Source organism: Gorilla gorilla, chromosome 14 (assembly GCF_029281585.2).
Source record: "Gorilla gorilla gorilla isolate KB3781 chromosome 14, NHGRI_mGorGor1-v2.1_pri, whole genome shotgun sequence".
NCBI lineage: Eukaryota > Metazoa > Chordata > Mammalia > Primates > Hominidae > Gorilla > Gorilla gorilla.
Window position 1 is genome coordinate 52,506,070 of NC_073238.2, and position 23,632 is coordinate 52,529,701.

Genomic DNA, 23,632 nt, shown 5'->3' on the forward strand with positions numbered 1-23,632 from the left:
ATTAGAATATTAATTGGAAAGGTAAGGGTATGACTTTCAGTGAATTTAAAAAGACAATTAGCAGTGATATCTAGAATATCAAGGATAACTGTCCACTCTACTTTTGTGGATTCAGGGTGACTCTCATTGGGAACACAGAGAGGTAATGGCATTCATTAGTAAATTTTTTCCTGATTTGGGGGCATTAACCCACAAAGTCAACAAAGTCTCCAGTTTACTGTTAGAGTATAAGTCTTAGCTAAAGCCATGCACAAGTTATAGTCCCATGGATTTTCTTGTAAGGAAAGAGAAGGGATTAGGACAATAGAAAACAGGGAAAGAAGAAATAAAGGTATGATTTCCACGATGGAAAAGAAGTCTCGATCTCTGATCTTGGGAAAGTTGTCAATGCCTAGGATGCCATCTGCTTTTGAGGAAAAACTTTCCTGGTCAGTCTTACTTTAGGGTATCCAATAGGCATACCGTTTAGGAGTCTGGAGCCATTATTTTGAGTTCAGAGATGCAGATCTAAGTCTCCAGGCCCTAAAGTTTTGCTACAAAGAAGGACTTGATACGGTCTCTTCACACAGAATTCAGGAGCAGTCTTTATCTGGTGTTGTTTCCAAAAGTTCTAATATCTGGGTTTTAGATCTGGTTGTCATCAGTAGGTGGGTCACAAAGAGCTTATTTTACTTGGTGGAAATATGCTTTAGTGTAATGCATTAAAGCTTTGAACTACTGAATCATGGCAGAGGTTTTAAGAGGGGGAGACACGTAAGGTTCTATGATTAGGGGCAGAGGCCTTCCAGTAACTATTTCAGAAATGGTGAACCTATGTTTTCCAGTAAGAGTGGATCTGATTGCTGTCAATGAGCAATACCTTTACCCAAGGCAAGTCAATCAATTCAGTTAACTTTGCTTAATGCCCTTGCATTTATAGTACCTTATTTAACTATTTTACAACTTTTCTAGTGAAACAAGAAACTCCATCACTGGAGACTTCATTAGGAAACTATGCCCCTCAAGGGAAGGATGTTTTCTGATAACCTTTTAGCTACTATTATAGCATCACCCTTTTGCATGGGAAGGCTTCTATACAAGCAGAAAACATGCATAAAAGATGGCAGTTTAATAAAATCCATCTGTAAGTATTCAAATAACCCAGCAAGTACTGGAAATATATCACCTGAGATTTTTGTTGTTTTACCAGAATTATTGGTTTGATAATCCAAACTTTGGTGATACATTATTTTTGTAAACTTAGAACAGTCCACCAGTTTTTCCATAATTTAGGTCATTGTATCTCTACCATGATGAGTCACTGAGTGCAGAGCATTTGTTACTAGAAAGTTTAAGAATTCAGGAAGGATAAAATAGACATTCCTGCTCTGCATGAATCCATGTTTAACATTAGAATTACGTCCTCTTTTTTTTTTTTTTTTTTTTTTTTGAGACGGAGTCTTGCTTTGTCGCCCAGGCTGGAGTGCAGTGGCGCGATCTCGGCTCACTGCAAGCTCCACCTCCCGGGTTCACACCATTCTCCTGCCTCAGCCTCCCGAGTAGCTGGGACTACAGGCGCCCACTACCACGCCCGGCTAATTTTTTGTATTTTTAGTAGAGACGGGGTTTCACCGTGTTAGCCAGGATGGTCTCGATCTCCTGACCTCGCGATCCGCCCGCCTCGGCCTCCCAAAGTGCTGGGATTACAGGCGTGAGCCACCGCGCCCGGCCTAGAATTACGTCCTCTTAAACACCAATTTTGTTTCTCCATTTCAGATGTATAGCACAGTTTGTTATAATGTTATTATAAGTAATTTGGTTTGATGCATTCTTATGGACCTCATTCAAATTTCATAACAATTTCAGTAGTGGCTGACTTATGAAAATCTGTGAAATTATTTCTTAGCTATTTCATTAATTCTTATTCTGCTTGATGTTGGGTTAGCAATTTTATGAATAATCAGTTTCCTCTTTAGAGATCTAGAAATTCTTACTCAATATAATGATAAGACCTTAAAGTTATCAGATACTTGTACTTGTCATCATTCCTTCCATGAATCTTTTTGAAGATAAAGCACTTTAGGCTTATAGCTGCTCAGAAAAGTATTAGAATAAGCAAATAAGCATCAGTTAATGACAACACTTAAAATACCTATAATTTAAGATTAGATGAGAGTTTAATATTATTATTATAATGATGCACCTGACAAGGAAGTATGGTTATTTCTGCTGCATACAACCTCTTAAGATAATCACTGGAATTATGACTGATAGTGTTACACCAGGACTATTAGATTTCTAAGAATTTCTTACAATTTCTGAAACACATATTAATAACACATCCAAACAAATATAACTTAAAGATTTAGCATTACTCATTAATTAACAATGTTTCCCATATAATTTAATATATCAAATAAGCCCAATTAGTTTAATATCTCTCTTTTTATAAGGAAATATATCAAAAAGCCCATCTAAAACATCCTAAAGTTAATTTGAGGTCAAGAAAGATACCTAATTTATAATTTGATTTTTGGAAAGTTTATCAAAAATATCAAACATTTAAAACACTTGACAAAATAGAATCCCAGGTCACTGTGAACAGTATTAATTAATTTAACCAAGGTCATTAAAAGTCTTCAAAGGGAAATAAAGTTATATAGTTGTAGAAAACTTAGCTCTTTTAATAAGGAGGAATCAGCTTTTTAAAGTGAACAAAAATATAATAAAAACAACATGAAACACAGGAAGTTAACTTGATAAAACATAAAATCTCTGTTTTCTAGGTCAATTATCTAGAAAGTAAAGACCTTTTACAATTTTCTATTAAGGGTAGACCAATACTCTAAGAAGCCTTGTTGTTTTAATACAGAGGATCAGATTCTAGTTTTGCATCAGTATACTTTTAATATTGATGTTCATTTTTTTAGAAGCCAGCTTGATCATGCATAAAACTTCGTTCACAAGATTGATCTTCTATATACCTTCTACAACTTTCCCATCCATTCAGTTTTTGTCCTATGTGTTTTTCTCTTCTCATTTTGGAACAATATGCCATTCTATTTTAGAATAAAAATTACTCTTTTTTTCTTACCAAAACAAAACATCCTATGCTTTACAGCTTGTCCTTACTATGAACACATCTTAGCTTTCTTGTATATTCGTGTATAGAATTGTTTTCCTTATCCTTTCTAGTAATTTTAGGTACATATAGTAGTTAGAATTCATATCTCTTAGTGACCTTACTTTCCAGGAAACACAAGGAAGCAAGCAATTGGGAACTCTCTGTGATAACAACAACCTCTAGATTGGCAAATATATGAATAATTATTTCTAGAAACATATACTTTTTCATGGTGCAGTTTGTCATTGTAGCAAATAACCTATTTACTAATGGTTCCAAAAATTTCTAGTCTCTCTGTAATAAGGAACTGAAGATGAGGCAAAATTTCATCTATATCCTCTTATGTGCTTTTGGTTTGCTTGTTGATTTGCTGGTTTTGGCTAGGACTGAGAATTAAAATTTTGTTTGTAAATATTTCCCTCAGCCTCTGCTTTTCATTCTTGATAAGAATGTTAAAACCTTCTGATATAGAAAACACATGTTTTACATGGGAATATCAAATCTCTTTAACTCACTTACTTTTAGCAATTATGTTTGGATTTCTTATAAAAATCAGATACTAAGTAGCTGGTCATCACCTTCTTTTTCTTGTTGACAAATTTCATAATATAGAGATAATATGTTTATTTTGCCAGTTATCCTAGGTAGGAAAAGTTATGCATGTGTATTATATACTGCTGAAAACTCTGAAGACATGCCTGTTTTAATCAACTCAGTAATATTCTTATTTACCAAACATTACTCAGCTCATATGAACTTAAAATTACTTGTGTTAGTTATAACTTTTCCAAGAGAATGTTTTATTTATATAAGCACTTATTTTGCATGAAGCCAATTAAGTAAAACTCTTTTACAATTAAATCTTGCAGTATCATCAGAAGACAAACACACATACATATCATACATACAGACGTATATGAACAAATAGATAGAAACAGATCTTATAGCTTTCACTCTAATGTTTTAGCCATGTGCCAATTACAATAATACAAGTTGCTAATTTATAAAAGGTTATCTTGATCCAAATTGTTTTTCTGGCTAGTGAAATAAGATTTCATATTCAAATGGGTAAAGATTTCATGAATATTTGTGAAAAATAGTTTTTGAAATTTGTTTTCTGTAAGAAGTCTTTTAAATAGGCAATTTTTGATTCACTTAACGTTTTAGTTATCTCTGCATACCAGTTAAAGAATGTATTCTTTAGCTTTTTTTGTAATTGTGGATACTTCCTTTTTTTTTGTACTTTGCAAATGAACCATTTTATCTAGGTAAAATTTCCCCACTGAGGCCACTAGCTGCTATAATTCTAAGTTGTCCTTGTTAAGGTTAACTCATTTTTTCCAGAAATACACAGGTTCTGACCTATAATTTTTGTATATAAAGTTATCCAATGTCCCAGAAAGTGGCATCCCAGAATCTTTAGATTTCAAGGAACTCATTCTCAAATTGGACATACCTGAAGCCTCTAACTGGATCCAATCTAGTTAGTTCTTGAATCCAGTTCATTCCTGAACCAAGTCCAGTAAATATTGATCAAATAAAGTCAAACAGCTCAAAACACAAATTAATGGAGCTCAAATCCAGGAGAGAACTCACCCATTACCTCAGTTTCTGTGAGCGATAAATGGGAACAGTGAACCCTAATGAGTACCTTTTGGTGACTTGGTGCTCCTTGGAGTCACTGGAGTTCTACTTTGAATCCCACTCTGACATCAATCTGTCAAAAAAAAAAAAAAGAAAAGAAAAAAAACTTTGTTTGTTTGTTTAAAGCCTGTTTTGTCAGAAACTGGGATTGCAACCCCTGCTTTTTTCTGTTTTCTATTTGCTTGGTAAGTTTTCCTCTATCACTTTATTTTGAGCCTATGTGTGTCTTTGCACTTGAGATGGATCTCTTAAAGATAGCGTACCAATGGGTCTTGGCTCTTTATCCAGCTTGCCATTCTGTGTCTTTTAATCAGGGCATTTAGCACATTTTCATTTAAGGTTAGTACTTTATGTGTGGTTTTGATCCTGTCATCTTGATGCTAGCTGGTTATTTTGTAATTTCCTAAGTGATAGAAGCAACACAGGTGAAAGGATCATTTTTCATTATTCATAAGATGCCCGTTCAGCCACACCTGAGTTTGTGTTAATGAGGTGATATTTGGAAATTCCCTAGATAATCACAGGTTGCAGGGGCTTGGTTGCCAGAGAAATCAACTATGTAACTAGATAACTGAAACCTTCAGTACCAACCAGGTCTTTGTGGAAAGGAGATAGGCTAACAGTAAGTTGATCATCAGTAGCCAATTATTTAATCAATCAAGTATGCCTACATAATAAAGCTTCCAAAATGCCCTAAAATAACAGGTTTTGTGAAGCTTCTGGGTCACTAAATACATAGAAGATGGTGCACCCAGAAAGGGCATGGAAGCTCTGTGTTCCTTTCTTCCTACCTGATCTATGCTTCTTTTCCATATGGCTGTCCCCTAAGTTGTATTCTTTTATAATATATGGGTAATAGTAAGTAAAGCACTTTTCTGAGTTCTGTGAGCCACTCCAGCCAATGATTAAACCTGAAGAGGGGACTGTGAAAACCTCTGATTTATGCCCATTCATTCAGAAACACAAGTAACAAACTTAACTTGTGATTGGCATCTGAAGTTGGGGGCAATCTTGTAGGGCTGAAGCCCTAACCTGTGGGATCTGAGGCTATCTCAAAAGAGAGAGTGTCAGAACTCAGTGAAATTGCAGGGCATCTGGTGTCATAAAATTGGTCCATGTGAGGGAAAATACCTACATATCTGGTCACAGAAATATCCTGCACTGAATATGAATATAGAAAAAAAGTGTTTTTTTATATAATCATAGTTATCAAGAATTGTCTAAGTATTTTAATTATAAAATTATTAAACACATGAGATTAGCAGAGAACAAAAGCCACAATATTTTGTAAATAGATGCAGATAAATATTTGATGATAACAATCACTCATTATGGTTTAACAAATGAGTCTGAACAAATCAGGAGTATTAAAAAATCTCCTTGCCTAATATTTATGAAATACCTACAAAAACATTAAGCATAGTAACCATCACAGTTTCAGTTTAAACTTGTTCTAAAAATCCTAGCTAATATATTAAGTGACATAAAAGGTAAGAAAAAATTCAAAAATGTGAGAGAAGCATAAACTATCCTTATTTCAAAATAATACTACTCTTCCCAAAGAAAATCCAGCAGGCTTAAAATAAAAATCTTTAGAATGTATGACAAATTTTAGGATACACATTTGCTAGACATGAGGTTGCTACACAATGAAATGTTTACACTGAAATCAATAGTGTTCCTTTATATCAACAACAATCAATGAGAAACAATAATTTATTAAATTGATAATAGTAACAAAACTTGTTAGAAATCTAGTAATAAATCTTAAGACCAAAGAGCTAATGTTACAGGAGAAAAAAACAAAGAAGGAGCTTATAAAGAGACCCTCTTTCAAAATATGTCAGAATATTAACCTGAATACTCATCAGTGGTAGACAGCATAAAGAAAACGTGGTCCATATACACCGTGGAAAACTATGCAGCCATAAAAAGAATGAGATCATATTCTTTGCAGCAACACGGATGGAGCTGGAGGTCAACATCCTTAGCAAACTAATGCAGAAACAGAAAACCAAATACCACATGTTCTCACTTACAAGTGGGAACTAAATAACGAGAACACATGGACATAAAGCGGGGAACAAAAGACACTAGGGCCTTCTTGAAGAGGGTATAGGATGGGAGGAAGGAGAGGATCAGAAAAAATACAAGTTGGCTACTATGCTTATTACCCGGATAGAATAATCTGTACACTAAACCCCTAGGACACAAGTCAACCTACAAACAAACCTGCACATATACCCCCAAACCTAAAAGTTAAAATAAATAAATAAATCTTATTCGATTCAGAAAAATATGTCAAAATAGTGTATGTAACCGGTGTACAAATCAGCAGAAAGGTATCTGCTTATTAACAAAGCATGGGGAGTTATCATTGATAGACAAATAGATAACTTAGTTCATGTTATTAATAAAAAATCTGTTCCAAATGCATAATGTTATTAGGTTTAAAATCAAATTGTCAACAATTTTAAGGGAAAATCTGAGACAATTTTTATAACTTCATGTTAGACAATTTTTTTTATTTGAATTTAAAAATACAGATCACAGAGAAAACTGTCTGTATCACTTTGGAAAGCAAAGACACCATCACACATGTTTAAAACGTTTGAAGCTGGAGGGAGGGGCCAAGATGGCCGATTAGAAGCAGCCACAGTTCACGGAACTCATAAAGAGGAATGGAAGGGTGAATGAATTCAGCACTTTCAACCGAAATACCCCGGTTCTCACATTGGAACTGACTAGGCAATTTACTCCACCCACAGAGAATGAAGCAAAGCAGGGTCGGGCAACAGCCCACCTGTGAGTGGTGTGGAGCCAAATGAACCTCCAGCTTTAGCCAAGGGAAGTGGTGAGAGATTGTGCCACTCCGCCTGGGAAACCATGCTTCTCCCATGAATCTTTGCAACCCATGGATCAGGATATTCCCTTGTGAGCCCATGCCACAAAGGCCTTAGGTTTGATACACAGAGCTGTGTGGAATTTTGCAGAGTAACCACTCAGGCACACACAGAGACCCAGGAATTTTACATACGCTGGCTCCAGTATCTCCAGCAAGGCAGGAGATCCATTTGTACATATCCCAAGGAAAGGGCCGAATCCAGTGAGCCAAGCAGCATCATTCTCCAGGTCCCACATCCACAGCACCTCGCAAGTTAAGATCCACTGGCTTGGAATTCCAGCCAGCCAATGGCAACAGGCTGAAGTCTACCTGAGACAGAGAGCTCCTGGGGGGAGGGGTGGCCATCACCTCTGCTATTCAGTAGACTCAGCCTTTTCATCCTGCCAGCTTTGGAGAATCCAACAGTCCAGATGAGGAAGGGTCTTCCACAACAAAGCACAGCTGCCTTGGCAGATTCTGGTCAGACTGCTTATTTAAGTGAGATCCTGATCCATTCCTCCTTACTAAGGAGGACCTCCCTGCCTGGGCTTCAGCAAATTTAACCAGGATTCTTTGGACCAGATGAGGAAGGGCTCCCCGCAATGCAGTATACCTACTCTACCAAAAAGCAGCCAGACTACTTCTTTAAGAGGGTCCCTGATCCCATTCCTCCTGACTGGATGAGACCTCCCAAAAGGGGCCTCCAGCCACCTCCTACAAGCATGTTCAGGCCGGCAATGAGTCAGTACCACCCTGGTACAGAGCTTCCAGAGAAAGGAGCTGGCTGCCATATTTGCTGTTTTGCAGCCTTCACTGGTGATACCTCCAGGTGCAGGAAAACCCGAGGCAACTAGGGTCTGGAGGAGGCAACTAGGGTCTGGAGTAGACCCCAGGAAAACCACAGCAGCCCTACTGAAGAGTGTCCTGACTGTTAAAAGGAAAACAAACAAGCAGAAAACAACAAGAACAACAACATTAAGAAATACCCAGCAAAAACCCCATTCAATGGTCAAACCTCAAAGATTGAAAGTAGATAATCCCCACAAAGATGAAAAATAATCAATGCAAAAACACTGAAGACTCAAAAAACCAGAGTACCTCTTATCCTTCAAATGACCACAACACCTCTCCAGCAAGGGCACAGAACTGAGGCTGAGATGGCTGAATTGACAGAAGTAAGTTTAAGAAGGAAAGTAATAACGAACTCCACTGAGCTAAAGGAGCATGTTGTAACCCAATGCAAAGAAGGTAAGAATCATGGTAAAACAATACAGGAGCTGATAGGCAGAATAGCCAGTTTAGAGAAGAACCTAACTAACCTAATGGAGCTGAAAAACAACACAAGAACCTCACAATGCAATCACCAATATCAATAGCAGAATAGACCAAGGAAAGCAAAGAATATCAGAGCTTGAAGATGATCTGTCTGAAATAAGACAAGCAGACAAGAATAGGGAAAAAAAGAATGAAAAGGAATAAATGAAACTTCCAAGAATTATGAGATTATATAAAGAGACTGAACCTACAACTCATTTGGGTACCTGAATGAGATGGGGAGAATGAAACCAAGTTGGAAAACATACTTCAGGATATCATCCAGGAGAACTTCCCCAAGCTAGCAAGACAGGCCAACATTCAAATTCAGGAATTTCAGAGAACCCCAGAAAGATACTCCATAAGAAGATCAACCCCAAGACATATAATTATTCATCAGATTCTCCAAAGTCAAAATAGAAAAAATATTAAGGGCAGCCAGAGACAAAGGCCAGGTCACCTACAAAGGCAAGCCCATCAGACTAACTGCAGACTTCTCAGCAGAAATTTGACAAGCCAGAAGAGATTGGAGGACAATATTCAACATTCTTAAATAAAAGAATTTCCAAACCGGAATTTTATATCTGGCCAAATTAAGCTTCATAAGTGAAGAAGAAATAAGATCCTTTTCAGACAAGCAAATGCTAAGGGAATTCATCACCACCTGCCTTGCAAGAGTTCCTGAAGGTAGCACTAAGCATGAAGGAAAAACTGATACCAGCCACTGCAAAAACACACTGAAGTACACAGACCAGTGACACTATGAAGCAATCACATAAACAAGTCTACAAAATAACCAACTAGCATCATGATAACAGAATCAAATTCACACTTAACAATACTAACCTTTAAGAAACCCATCTCATGTGCAAAGACACATATAGGCTCAAAATTAAAGGGATGGAGGAAAATTTACCAAGCAAATGGAAAACAGAAAAAAGCAGGAGTTGCAATACTGGTTTCTAACAAAACAGACTTTAAACCAACAAAGGTCAAAAAACACAAAGGACATTACTTAATGGTAAAAGGTTCAATTCAACAAGAAGAGCTAACTATCTTAAATATACATGCACCCAATACAGGGGCACCAAGATTCATAAAGCAAGTTCTTAGAGACCTACAAAGAGACTTAGACTCCAGCATAATATTAGTGGGTGACTTTAACATCCCACCGACAATCTTAGATCATCAAAACAGAAAACTAACAAAGATATTTAGGATTCGAACTCAGCTCTGGAGCAAGTGGATCTGATAGATATCTACATAACTCTATACTCAAAACAGCAGAATATACATTCTTCTCATTGCCATATGGCACTTACTCTAATATTGATCACATAATTAGGAGTAAAATACTCATCAGCAAATGCAAAAGAACTGAAATAATAACAAATAGTCTCTTGGATTGCAGCATCATCAAATTGAAACCCAAGATTGAGAAATTCAGTCAAAACCATACAACTACGTGGAAATGGAACAACCTGCCCCTGAATGACTCTTGGGTAAATAATGAAATTATTTGAAACTAATAGGAAGAAAGAGACAGTATACCAGAATCTCTGGGACACAGCTAAAGCAGTGTTAAGAGGGAAATTTATAGCACTAAATGCCCACACCAAATAGCTAGAAAGATCTCGAGTTAACAGCCTAACATCATAACTAAAAAAAAAACTAGAGGGCTAAGAGAAAACAAACCCCAGAGCTAGCAGAAGACAAGAAATAACCAAGAATAGAATGAAACTGAAGGAGATAGAAAAAAGAAAAACCCTTCAAAAAATCAACTAATTCAGGAGCAGGTTTTTTGAACACATTAATAAAATAGAGTGCTAGCTAGATTAATAAAGAAGAAAAGAGAGAAGATTCAAATAAACACAATTAGATATGATAAGGGGGATATCACCATTGACTCCACAGAAATACAAACAACCATCAGAGACTACTATAAACACCTGTATGCTCATAAAATAGAAAATCTAGAAGCAATGGATACATTCTTGGACATATACAGGCTCCCAAGACTGAACCAGGAAGAAATAGAATCCCCAAATAGACCAATAATGAGTTCTGAAATTGAGGCAGTAATAAATAGCCTACCAAGCAAAAAAAGCCCAGGACCAGACATATTCACAGCTGAATTCTACCAGAGGTACAAAGAAAAGCTGGTACAAATCCTGCTGAAATTGTTCCAAAAAACTGAAAAAGATGGACTCTAACTCATTCTATGGGGACAGCATCATCCTGATTCCAAAAACTGGCAGAGACACAACAACAACAAAAAAATTTCAGGCCAATAATCCTCAACAAAATACTGGCAAACTGAATCCAGCAGCACATCAAAAAGCTTATCCACTGTGATCAAGTAGGCTTCATTTCTGGGATATAAGGCTGGTTCAACATACAAAAATCAATAAATGTGATTCATCACATAAACAGAACTAAACTCAAAAACCACATGATTATAGAAGCAGAAAAGGCCTTCAATAAAATTCAAGATCTCTTTATGTTAAAAACTCTTAAAAAACTAGGTATTAGTGGAACAAACTTCAAAATAATAAGAGCCATTTATGACAAAACCACAGTCAGTATCATACTGAATTTGCAAAAGCTAGACGTATTCCCCTTGAAAACTGGCACAAGACAAGGTTGCCTTCTCTCACCACTCTTATTTAACATAGTATTGGAAGTTCTCGTCCGGGCAATCAGGCAAGAGAAAGAAATAAAAGGTATTCAAATATGAATAGAGGAAGTCAAACTGTTTGCACTTGACATGATCCTATATCTAGAAAATCCCATTGTCTCAGCCCAAAAACTTCTTAAGCTGATAAGCAACTTCAACAAAGGCTCAGGATACAAAATCAGTGTGCAAAAAACACAAGCATTCCTATATACCAACAATAGACAAAGAGCCAAATCATGAATGAACTCCCATTCACAACTGCTACAAAGAAAATAAAATACCTGGGAATACAGCTAACAAGGGAAGTGAAGGACCTCTTCAAGAAGAACTACAAACCACTGTTCAAGAAAATAAGAGACGACACAAACAGATGAAAAAACATCCTTGCTCACAGATAGGAGGAATCAATGTCGTAAAAATGTTCATACTGCCCAAAGCAACTTATAGATTCAATGCTATTCCCATTAAACCACCATTTACATACTTCACAGAATTAGAAAAACACTACTTTAAAATTTATGCAGAACCAAAAAGAGCCAAGACAATCCTAAGGAAAAAGAAAAAGCTGGAAGCATCATGCTACCTGACTTCAAACTATATTATGAGGCTACAGTAAAAGAAACAGCATGATACTGGTACAAAAAGAGACACATAGACCAATGGGACAGAACAGAGGACCCAGAAATAAGACCACACATCTACAACCATCTAATCTTTGATAAATGTGACAAAAACAAGTAATGGCGAATGGATTGTCTATTTAATAAATGGTGCTGGGAGAACTAGCTAGCTATAAGCAGAAAATTGAAACTCAACTCCTTCCTTACACCGCATACAAAAATCAACTCAAAATTGATTAAAGATTTTAATGTAAACCCCAAAACTATAAAAACCCTAGAGGAAAATTTAGGCAATACCATTCAAGACATAGGGATGGGCAAAGGTTTCATGATGAAAATGCCAAAAGCAAGTGCAACAAAAGCAAAAATTGTCAAATGGGATCTAACTAAACTAAAGAGCTTCTGCACAGAAAAAGAAACTATCATCAGAGTGAACAGACAACCTACAGAATGGGAGAAATTTTTTGCAATCTATCTGACAAAGGTCTAATATTCAGAGTCTACAAGAAACTAGAAACTTGAAGAAAAAACAAACAACCCTATTAAAATTGAGCAAACGACATGAACAGACACTTCTCAAAAGAAGATATACAAGTGGCCAAGAAGCATATGGAGAAAACTCGACATCACTGATCATTAGAGAAATGCAAATAGAAATCACAATGAGATACCATCTCATGCCAGTCAGAATGGCTATGATTAAAAAGTCAAAAAACAACAGATGCTGGCAAGGTTGCAGAGAAAAAGGAACACTTTTACACTGTTGGTTGGAGTGTAAGTTAGTTCAACCATTGTGGAAGACAGTGTGGGGATTCCTCAAAGTCCTGGAGGTAGAAATACCATTTGACTCAGCAATCCTATTACTGGGTATACACCCAGTGAAATATAATTCATTCTTTTCTAAAGGTACATTCATGCATCTGTTCATTGCAGCACTATTCACAATAGCAAAGACATGGAATCAAGCTAAATGTCCATCAGTGACAGACTGGATAAAGAAAATGTGTTACATATACCATAGAATACTATGCAGCCATAAAAAGGAATGAGATCATGTTCTTTGCAGGGACATGGATGGAGTTGGAAGCCATTATCCTCAGCAAAGTAACACAGGAACAGAACACCAAACACCACATGTTCTCACTTATAGGTGGTAGCTGAATTATAAGAACACATGGTGGGGAACAACACACACTGGGGCCTGTTGGTAGTGGAGGGTGCAAAGAGGGAGAGCATGAGGAAGAATAGCTAATGGATTCTGGGCTTAATACCTAAGTGATGGTATGATTTATTCAGCAAACCACCATGGCACACTTTTACCTATGTAACAAACCTGCATATCCTGCACATGTACCCCTGAACTTAAAGTAAAAGTTGAAGAAAAAAAGTATTTAAAAAAGTAATCTGATAATCAAACCTAAAAAACATGAAATAAAATAAAACAAAATATAATAAAACAAAATATACCTGTAAGCATTAAAAAAGGCTACAGGGTGATACCGAAATGGTGTAAATAAAAATTTATCTTTCATTCCCTAATTAATTATATATTTAAATGTACATTTCTCACCATTTTCCATAATAAAAGATTAATAAAGCAAAAGTCTTTGTATTGTTAATCCATAAAACTGGTATTTATTTATCCTTAATTCTAAATGAAAAATCATAGAGAAATAAAAAGGAAATAAGGGAAAAAATTACAGTTACTTTACAAATATCAAAAAATTTTAAAGCTAAAAATAATGTCAAAGGATTTCTTAACCTTGGTCACAAAATAATAAATTGTTTGGAATATATTTACTAATTTTGTCATAATTTTTTCTTTAAAAGTTCACACTGAGGCTGGGCGTGGTGACTCATGCCTATAATCCCAGCACTTTGGGAGGCCGAGGAGGGCGGATCACCTGAGGTCGGGAGTTCGAGACCAGCCTGACCAACGTGGAGAAACCCCATCTGTACTAAAAATACAAAAATTTAGCTGCGTGTGATGGCACATGCCTGTAATCCCAGCTGCTTGGGAGGTTGAGGTAGGAGAATTGCTTGAACCTGGGAGGCAGAGGTTGCAGTGAGTTGAGATCACGCCATTGTACTCCAGCCTGGGCAACAACAGCGAAACTCCGTTTCAAAAAAAAAAAAAAAGTTCACACTGAGCATCAAGAAATTAAATATTACTGATAATTCAGTATATCTCTAAAAATTCTCACTAGCAGTGTAACTTTTGGTATTATTTTGGAGTAGAAAGTACATGCAAACATGTTTAAAAGTGTTTAAGTTCCATTTTTATTCTTAAAATAATAGGTAATATAAACCTAAGACAAATTTTATTCTATACTGCTATATTTTTAACAAACTGATTGATTTCTTAAAATATTAATAGGAAAATGAGGCAGTTTTTAATAAGTTAGAAAATGAAGCTTCCTTCCGAAACTGAGTACATGCGATAAAGAAAAATTAAAAATGTCCCCCTAGCTTTTGCTCTGTAAATGAAAAGAGTAATTGAAAGAAAATACTGCTTACAAACTAATTACATACTTTTCTAAGACACCATTTTTTAAAAAGTGTAAGACCCATCTGGCTTGACATTTGCAAAATTCCTATAATTAAAAGAGAAGGAAATAAACAGAGTGGAAGTTATTTGAGGTTTTTGTACACTTTACTAACTTTTCTATGCTTTAACTATGACTATTACTGAGGAGTCTATAGAAATTATACTTTGTTGAAACTTAAGGTGCAAAATTTTGTTGGCAAAATGATGAGTCTCTGATTTTTTAGCCTGTCTAACATAACTTTGGCTTCTTCCATTGCTCATTATAAACCAGACTGTATAATTTTATCTTTTAGTTCAATGAGTCAAACATGGCTAAAATCAGACAATTGTATGCCTGCTAATGGAACTATTTTAGCTAACTTATTTAATTTGAATCATTATTATTTCATTTGAAATATGTGTTAATTGATAAAATATGTGTTTCATGTACTACTCTAGGTGCTAATATATAGCATTGATGGAGACAGTGAGATTCTTGCTTTCATGAAGTATATTTGATAGTTCTTTTAAGTTTGTGGCACCAAGCACAGAAAGAGAAACTCAAATTCCAGGATCAAGCCAAAACAGAGATTTGAGTACCTTCCTTCTGTCTCAGAAGGGATATATAATTGTCTTCCTAATTTTTTATTTAGTTTAAGCCACTTAATGATCTGAAATAGTTTTAAAAAGGTGAGTTCACAGCTGGGCGCGGTGGCTCACACCTGTAGTCCCAGGTCCTCGGGAAGTTGAGGCAGGAGAATCGCTTGAACCCAGGAGGCAGAGGCCGCAGTGAGCCGACATCACGCCACTGCACTCCAGCCTGGGCGACAGAGACTCCGTCTCAAAAAACAAACAAACAGAAACAACAACAACAACAACAAAAAAACATGGTGAGTTCACATCTTCCTTGTCATTGGAAGTAAAAGAATGACAAACAGGTGAAAGACTTTTGTCTGCTTCTGGCAAACCATAGAAATCCTTGTGTAGGCTGGGCGCAGTGGCTCACACCTGTAATCCCAGCACTTTGGGAGGCCAAGGCGGGCGGATCATGAGGTCAAGAGATCAAGACCATCCTGGCCAACATGGTGAAACCCCATCTCTACTAAAAATACAAAAATTAGCTGGGCGTGGAGGCGGGCGCCTGTAGTCCCAGCTACTCTGGAGGCTGAGGCAGGAGAATCACTTGAACCCAGGAGGCAGAGGTTGCAGTGAGCCGAGATGGCGCCACTTCACTCCAGCCTGGCAACAGAGCAAGGCTCTATCTCAACAAAAACAACAACAACAACAACAACAAAAAGAAATCCATGTGTGTAGTTTATGAATCACATATAGCATTATTTTAAGTTTCAGGTAAAAGATGTTTATGCAGTTTGTATATAGGCTAGACAATATTTTAGGTATATTGAAAATACTGGCCTATTTAATCCTTTTAAAAACATGATAAAGGAGATATGGCTATTATATGAATTTTACATACAAAAATACCCAGGCACAGAGATGTTAAGTGCTTTGGCTGAGGACAAACTGCTAGCACGCACCAGAGCCAGGATTTGAATCTACACAGTTGGACTCCAGAGTCCATGTTCTTGACTACTATAGATGCTACTTATTTAAAATGCTACATATTCAAGGAGTTGTTCCTTGGGACCTCATGTGAACTTCGTGGGGAAATATCAAAGACTTTTTTTTTTTTTAAGTTACTGGGAAAAAGCCAATTTTTATAATACCTCAAAATTTGCCAAACTGGTAGACAGACCATATTGAGCAAAACTAATTCTGCAACTGTACTTTCTAACTAAAAAAACTCCATTTGATTCTTTCTTCTGTAAGCCATGGGAGTATGTGTTTAATAGTTTACTGAGTCTTAACAGGCCTTGAAAGGCTGTCAAAAACCAATTATGTACATTCAGAAAGGCAGAGTAAGAAATGCTGCAAATAAGTCCTTACATAAAATCAACAAGAACACTGGTGATGGTCAAAAATAACTTTTTGAAACTCTTGAAATTAACCAATGGCTTGCAACAACCTCAGGGATATTTATTCAAGAAAAGTTGCTGAACCAAGGTAAGAACAGCAGAGTTTATGATGTTCAGATTTGATCTATTCCCATTCCCAACTCCCTAATTCTATAGTTGCCTTGAAAACTGGTGGCTGCTAATTAAAAAAAAAAAAAAAGAAAAAAAAAGATTGCAAACAATAATCTGAAAAACAGTAGTATTATAGGCACCAGAAGGAGTAGATGAGTTTGGACCTCCTAAAGAAGGCCTATTCCCAGAGTATTTTTATTATTTGATCAGTCTCACAGCTCCTTAGGAAAGCTTCATTTGCAAGAGGTATGTTATTATCTGACCTGATTTGGAGCTTGATCTGTGGGGAAACCCTATTCTCAGGGAATTTGATGAAAGATTCAAAGGCAGTTGTTCAACATCACAACTTCCTAAAGCTGAAAATGAGTTAATACAAACAACAGCATGGCCAAGACATAAAAGGAAGATCTGTGGAAAACGAAGTCCATGAGAGTCTTTGAAAAGTTCTGATATATTTCTAGTGTTCCAGAAGACAGCACACACTTGCAGGGATGTGTACATACCAAAAAGGGAAGGCCTGAATCTATTATTGCTGGCTAAAATGGAGACTTTGCAGAGGCAGGCAAAAAAGACTAAGTCAGAATTTGGAACTGCTTCATTATAGAAGGTATGTCCCAACACAAACATACAGAATTCCCTCAACCAGGGAGGTTAAGGCTTTAATGCCTCAAAGAATCTAATGAAATGTCTGACCATCTCACTAGATGATCACTAAAATAATTGAACAGATAACTTCAGCAGCTACACCATGCAAGGAATATAGGACTTTACAGGATTAGCCTAGGAAAGTATCAAGCAAAGAAACAGTAGCAACAAAAACAATGACAAGAAAAAAAATCAATAGCCATAAACTATAAAGAATTGAGGAAATCTGATGTATAGGATTTCCACCGTATAGTACCTAAAATGTCCGGTTTTTAGTAACAACAATAAATATATGAGGCAGGAAAAGAAAAATGTTGCCAATACACAAGTTAAAAAACAGCAACCAATAGGAGCCATTCCTAAGGGGTCCCAGGTGTTAGGCTTACTAAACAACGACTTTTAAATCAGCGATTAAAGAGATTAAAAAATGATATCTAAAAAAGTAAGGAGAAATATAACAATGATGTCTCACCAAGCAAATAATATGAATAAAGATAAAGAAAATATAAAAAAAAAACCAAAGAACAATTGTAATGTTGAAAAATGCAGTATCTAAAGTGAAAAATTCACTAGCAGGATTTAACAGCAGTCTGCATTGGGAGAATAAACAACTAATGAACTTGAAGCTGGGTTAGTTGAGAATGGTCTGCAGAACAAAGATAAAACCGAAGAAGAAAAGGACACAGAGCCTCAGAGACATGTGAGATATCATTAAGCATCCCAATGTACACATTACATGAGTCCAAAAAAAAAAGAGAATAAGGTAAAAATACAGAATAACATTTGAAAAAAATATGGATGAAAACTTCTCAAATTTGATTAAAAAGAAATTAGCTGGGCATCTTGGTGCATGCCTGTAGTCCCAGCTACTCAGGCAGCTCATCTGAGAAAAATCACTTGAGGTTAGGAGGGAGAGGCTGCAGTGAGCTATGATAATGCCACTGACCTCCAGCCTGGGTGACACAGACAATCTGACTAACGTTTTTATTAACTTTCTTGTAGAGATAGGGTCTCAGTATGTTGACCAGGCTGGTCTCGAACTCCTGGGCTTGAAGGAATCTTCTACCTCAGCCTCCCAAAGTGCTGGGATTACAGGCATGAGGCACTGTGCTTGGCTGGAAGCGCTTTCTAACTGAACTCATGCTATAAGCCCAGGATTATCCTGATAGCAAAACTATTAAAGACTATAAAAAGAGAAAGCTATTGACCAATATATCCTTTATGAACATAGATACAAAAATCTTCAACAAAATACTAGCAAACTAAGTTCTACAGCATATTGAAAGCACTATACACCATGACCAGGTAGAATTTATTTCAGGAAAGCAAGGATGGTTAAACTTACAGAAATCAGTCAAAACAATACACTGCATTAAGAGGATTTGTGTACCAAAATCTTTAAAATACTGCTGCAAGAAATTAAACAAGACATAAATAAATGCAAAGACATCCCATGTTCATGGATTAAAATAAATATTTTTAAGATGGCAGTGCTACCCAAAATGATCAAAAAATTTAGTGAAATCCTTATCAAAATCACAATGACTTATTTTTGCAGAAATGAAAAAGTTTATTATAAAACTCATATGGGTTCTCAACTACTGATTGATTTCTAAACAATCTTGAAAAAGGAAAACAAATTTGAAAGAGTCACACTTAATCTTACTATAAAGATACACTAATTAAAACCATGTGCAATTGAGATTAATATCAACATATGGATCAATGGAATAACATTAAAAGTTTAGGGGAAAAACATATATTGATAGTTGATTGATTTCTGACACGAATACCAAGACCACTCTGTGCGGGAAAATTATCTTGTCAATAAATAGTATTGGGAAAATTAGATAAACACATGAAAATGGTTATTCTGGACCTCTGTCTCACACTATGTCCAAATATTAACTAAAAATGGATCAACAATCTAAATGTAAAAGCCCATATTATAAAACAGATAAGGAATTTTTATTTAAAACATATAAATAACACTTAACGACAATAAAAAACAAAAATACCCCAACTATAGAACAGGCAAAGGATTCGGATAGACAGTTATCCAAAAAAGATATAAGTAGCCAAGAGGCCTGGCCCAGTGTCTCACACCTGTTATCTCAGCACTCTGGGAAGCCCAGGTGGGAGGATCACTTGAGACCAAGAGCTTGAGGCCAGCCTGAGCAGCAACATAGCTAACCCACATCTCTCTCTCTCTAAAAAAAAAAAACCACCAAAATGTGGCCTAGAAGAACATTAAAATATGGACAACATCAATTCATTCAGGAAATGTAAATCTAAACCAAAATGAGATGTCACTTCATCCCCAGTAGAAAGGCTAATATTAATAAGTCAGACAGTACCAAGTCTAGATGAGGATGTGGAGAACTTAACACTCTCATATACTGCTTGTGGAAATGTAAAATGGTGCAATCACTTTAGGAAATAATTTTCCATAATTTTGACATCAAGTTATTCTATGACCTGGCAATTTCACTGATAGGTACATACACAGGAGAAATGAAAAATATGTCCATGCAAAAACTTGTACACGAAAGCCCATGTGAGCATTAAAAAGAATCATCATCATAATAAAACAACTCAAATGCTTATCAATCGATGAATGAGTAAACAAATGTGGTATAGTATATCCATAGAATGCAATATTCTTCTACTATAAAAAAGTACTGATACATGTTACAATATGGATGAAACTCCAAAGAAGCTAGTCAGCTGGGTGCAGTAGCCCACATCTGTAACCCCAGGAGTCTGAGATCAGCTTGGGCAACACAGCGAGACCCCATCTCTATTAAAAAAAAAAAAGCCAGAAAAAATAAAAAAGCTAGTCACCAAATACCACATATTTTATGATTATATTTATGTAAAATGTCCAACAGAAGAAAATCTAAAGACAGAAAATAGATTAGTGGTTCCCTAAGGCTGAGGAGAGGGTATAATGGGTGGCTACTAATGGGAGTGAGTTTTCTTTAGGGGTTGACAAAAATGTTCTAATATCAGATTGTGGTGATGGTTGCATAACTCTGTGAATATGCTAAAAATCATTTAATTTTACACTTTAAATAGGTGAATTTTATGGTACTTAAATTATATCTCGAAAAAGCTATTTTTAAAAGCTTATTATTTCTTCAGCTTTTATATTTTATTATTATCAGAATGTATCTTACTGTAAGAAAAGCCCCTGGAAAGGCATTAATACCCAGAATATATAAAGAACTTTCACAACTCAACAACACCAACAACAATCCAATTAAAAAGTGGTAAAGGATTTAAACAGACCAAATAAGATATACAAACTACCAATAAACACACAAAGAAATGCTCAACATCACTAATCGTTAGGAAAATGCCAACTCAAAACCACAATGAGATATCACTTTACCCCCATTATAATGGCTACTATCAAGAAAAATATTAAATTAAAATCTAAATAAAAACAAAATACAAAATGTGGTTGAAGATGTAGAAAAATTCTAACTATGTAATTGCTGATGGGAACATAAAATGGTATGCCACTATGAAAAACAGTTTAACAGTTCCTCACAAAGCTAAACACAGAATTGCTATATAATCCAGTAATTCCACTTCTAGGTATGTACCCAAAAGAATTGCAAGCAGAAATTGAAAAACTTAACTCGTACACCAATGTTCATAGCAGCATTATTCACGATAGCCAAATGTTGGAAACAACCCAATTGTTCCTCAACAGTTGAATGAGTAAATAAAATGTGGCACATACATACAATGGAATATTATTCAGCAATAAAAACAAGTGACATTCTAATACATGCTACAACATAGTAGAGCCTCAAAGAGATTATGCTAAGTGAAATAAGCCAGACAGGAAAAGACAAATATTGTATGATTTCACTTACATGACGTATCTAGAACAGACAAATTTATAGAGACAGAATATACATTAGAAATTATCGGGGATGGCCGGGTGTGGTGGCTCACGCCTGTAATCCCAGCACTTTGGGAGGCTGAGGTGGGCGGATCATGAGGTCAGGAGTTCGAGACCAGCCTGGTCAACATGGTGAAACCCCATCTCTACTAAAAATAGCTGGGTGTGATGGCTGGCGCCTGTAATCCCAGCTACTCGGGAGGCTGAGGCAGGAGAATTGCTTGAACCCAGGAGGTGGAGGTTGCAGTGAGCCGAGATTGTGCCACTGCACTCCAGTCTGGGTGACAGAGTAAGACTCTATCTCAAAAAAAAAAAATTATTACCAGAGATTTAGGGGTCAGGATATATATGATAAGTTATTACTTAATGGTTACAGAGTTTCTGTTTGGGGTAATGAAAAAATTTTTAGAAGTAGTTAGTGGGTGATGGTTACACAATATTGTGAATGTAATTAATGCCACAGAATTATAAACCACTAAAAAAATTTTAATGTAGTAAATTTCATGTTATGTATATCTTACCACAATAGTAAAAATAATAAAGAAATAATAAATAAATAAATTCTCCTCCCAGCTCTCCTGAGCTTTTATATCATCATTCACTTAGTAATATTTAAAAGCTCTCCCATCTGTCTTGAATAACTCCAGTTGCCCTTTAAAGTTATTTACATTTATTTGACCTTTGTGAAGGATAAAATTATAAAGTCTCCATTTTTACAATCTTTCTCATACTTAAAATTTATTATAAATATCAACATTTGTCTGCCATCCAAAATCAGCACAAAGCATTTTAATCTCCTCTAAAATATCCTGTACTTCAGCATTTTTCCTACATCAGAAATGTTTCTTTGTCTGTGTTTGGACTTTTCCTTGTTTTTCTCAGGTTGGAGACAAACTAAAAAATGTATTTCAGAGAGAATGGGACACTGAATATATTGGGAAAGCTATTTTTTCATGAAAATTAGATATCTGTATGTATTTTTTACAATATAGTGTGTATGGCTTTTTTTGTCTTTACTTACAACTTCCAATTCTCATTTTATTTTTGTTCCTAATTTGCAGTTCACATTTATTCTTGGTAAATTCTTGCAGAGAAGTAATCTGTCTCAAATTCTATTCTGTAACACCTAGTCACTGCTCTAAAGTTTCTTCTAATTTTTAATTTCGTCTTGCTAAGTGCTGGCCACCTTCCTTGGTGTCTGCCATGCACTTAATAAAAATGCCCCCAATCCATCTGTCAGGTCAGGCTTGCCATTTACCTCTCAGGGATGTAGTAGAAATTAACGAGATCACTGTTCCAATGCTCTCTAAAGACTTGCATTTTGGAAGAGCTAAGTCAAAAGTCACAAAAAATGTGAACTATGAATTGTTCATGAAAAATAAATTTTATAATTTTTAGTAAATGTGAAGAACATTAGATATTCAAAAGAATGGACCCAGCTGTTGAAAAAATGACAGTAGTCGAGGCTAGAATACCCTTACTGTACAGAAAATTGCAGGGCTGATGAAGAATTGAAATCAAAAAATTTGAAATGTATAAATATCTCAAAAACAAGTTTTCACTATCACTTATGATATCTAATGAAAAACAAAAATGAGAATTGTACAGGGGTGATAATATCCAGATCAATAGTAATTTTCTGTTTTTGAATATTTTTATAATACTACCTAAGTAGTCTTAGAATATTTTGAAAATGCATATTAAGATGAGAAAATTATCTATAACTTACAACACAGTTTCACCAACACTTTGTCATTTTCTTTGATTTTTAAGCTATATATATTTTAAGTGATGCTGAATAAATGCTATATTTTAAGTACTATATGCTAATTTTCAAGGTATTTTAAATGATATATAACAGTATTCCATACTATATAGAAATATCAAACCAAAAGATAAACATACAAATGAAGTTATACAGATTTCTACCACTGTTAAATATTTTGATACAGTTCAGTAAACGGTTTATGCATTTCAAAGTTTTCTGTTCTTTTTTAAACATAATTAATTTTAATGACTTTATTACATAAGAACAAATGTTCATTATGTAAAAATCAGATAATGAAATGTATAAAAAGAAATAAAATAAAAATTATAAATAATGCCACCAAATAGACATCACTGCTAATATTTTGTGTATATATACCTACATGTGACATAAATATACAGATATAGACATAGTTATATGTCTCTTTTTCTCACTATATATGTATAC

The 23,632-nt window shown here is 35.4% G+C and overlaps 1 long non-coding RNA gene across 1 annotated transcript in view; it reads right to left on the minus strand.

Moving 5' to 3' along the window:
- Positions 1 to 23,632, minus strand: part of LOC129526356 (uncharacterized) — a 306,307-nt gene that overhangs the window by 170,831 nt on the left and 111,844 nt on the right. The window contains exon 2 of the long non-coding RNA XR_008671027.2: positions 4,755 to 4,820. This is a non-coding gene — a long non-coding RNA (uncharacterized lncRNA). The remainder of the gene's footprint in view (positions 1 to 4,754; positions 4,821 to 23,632) is intronic.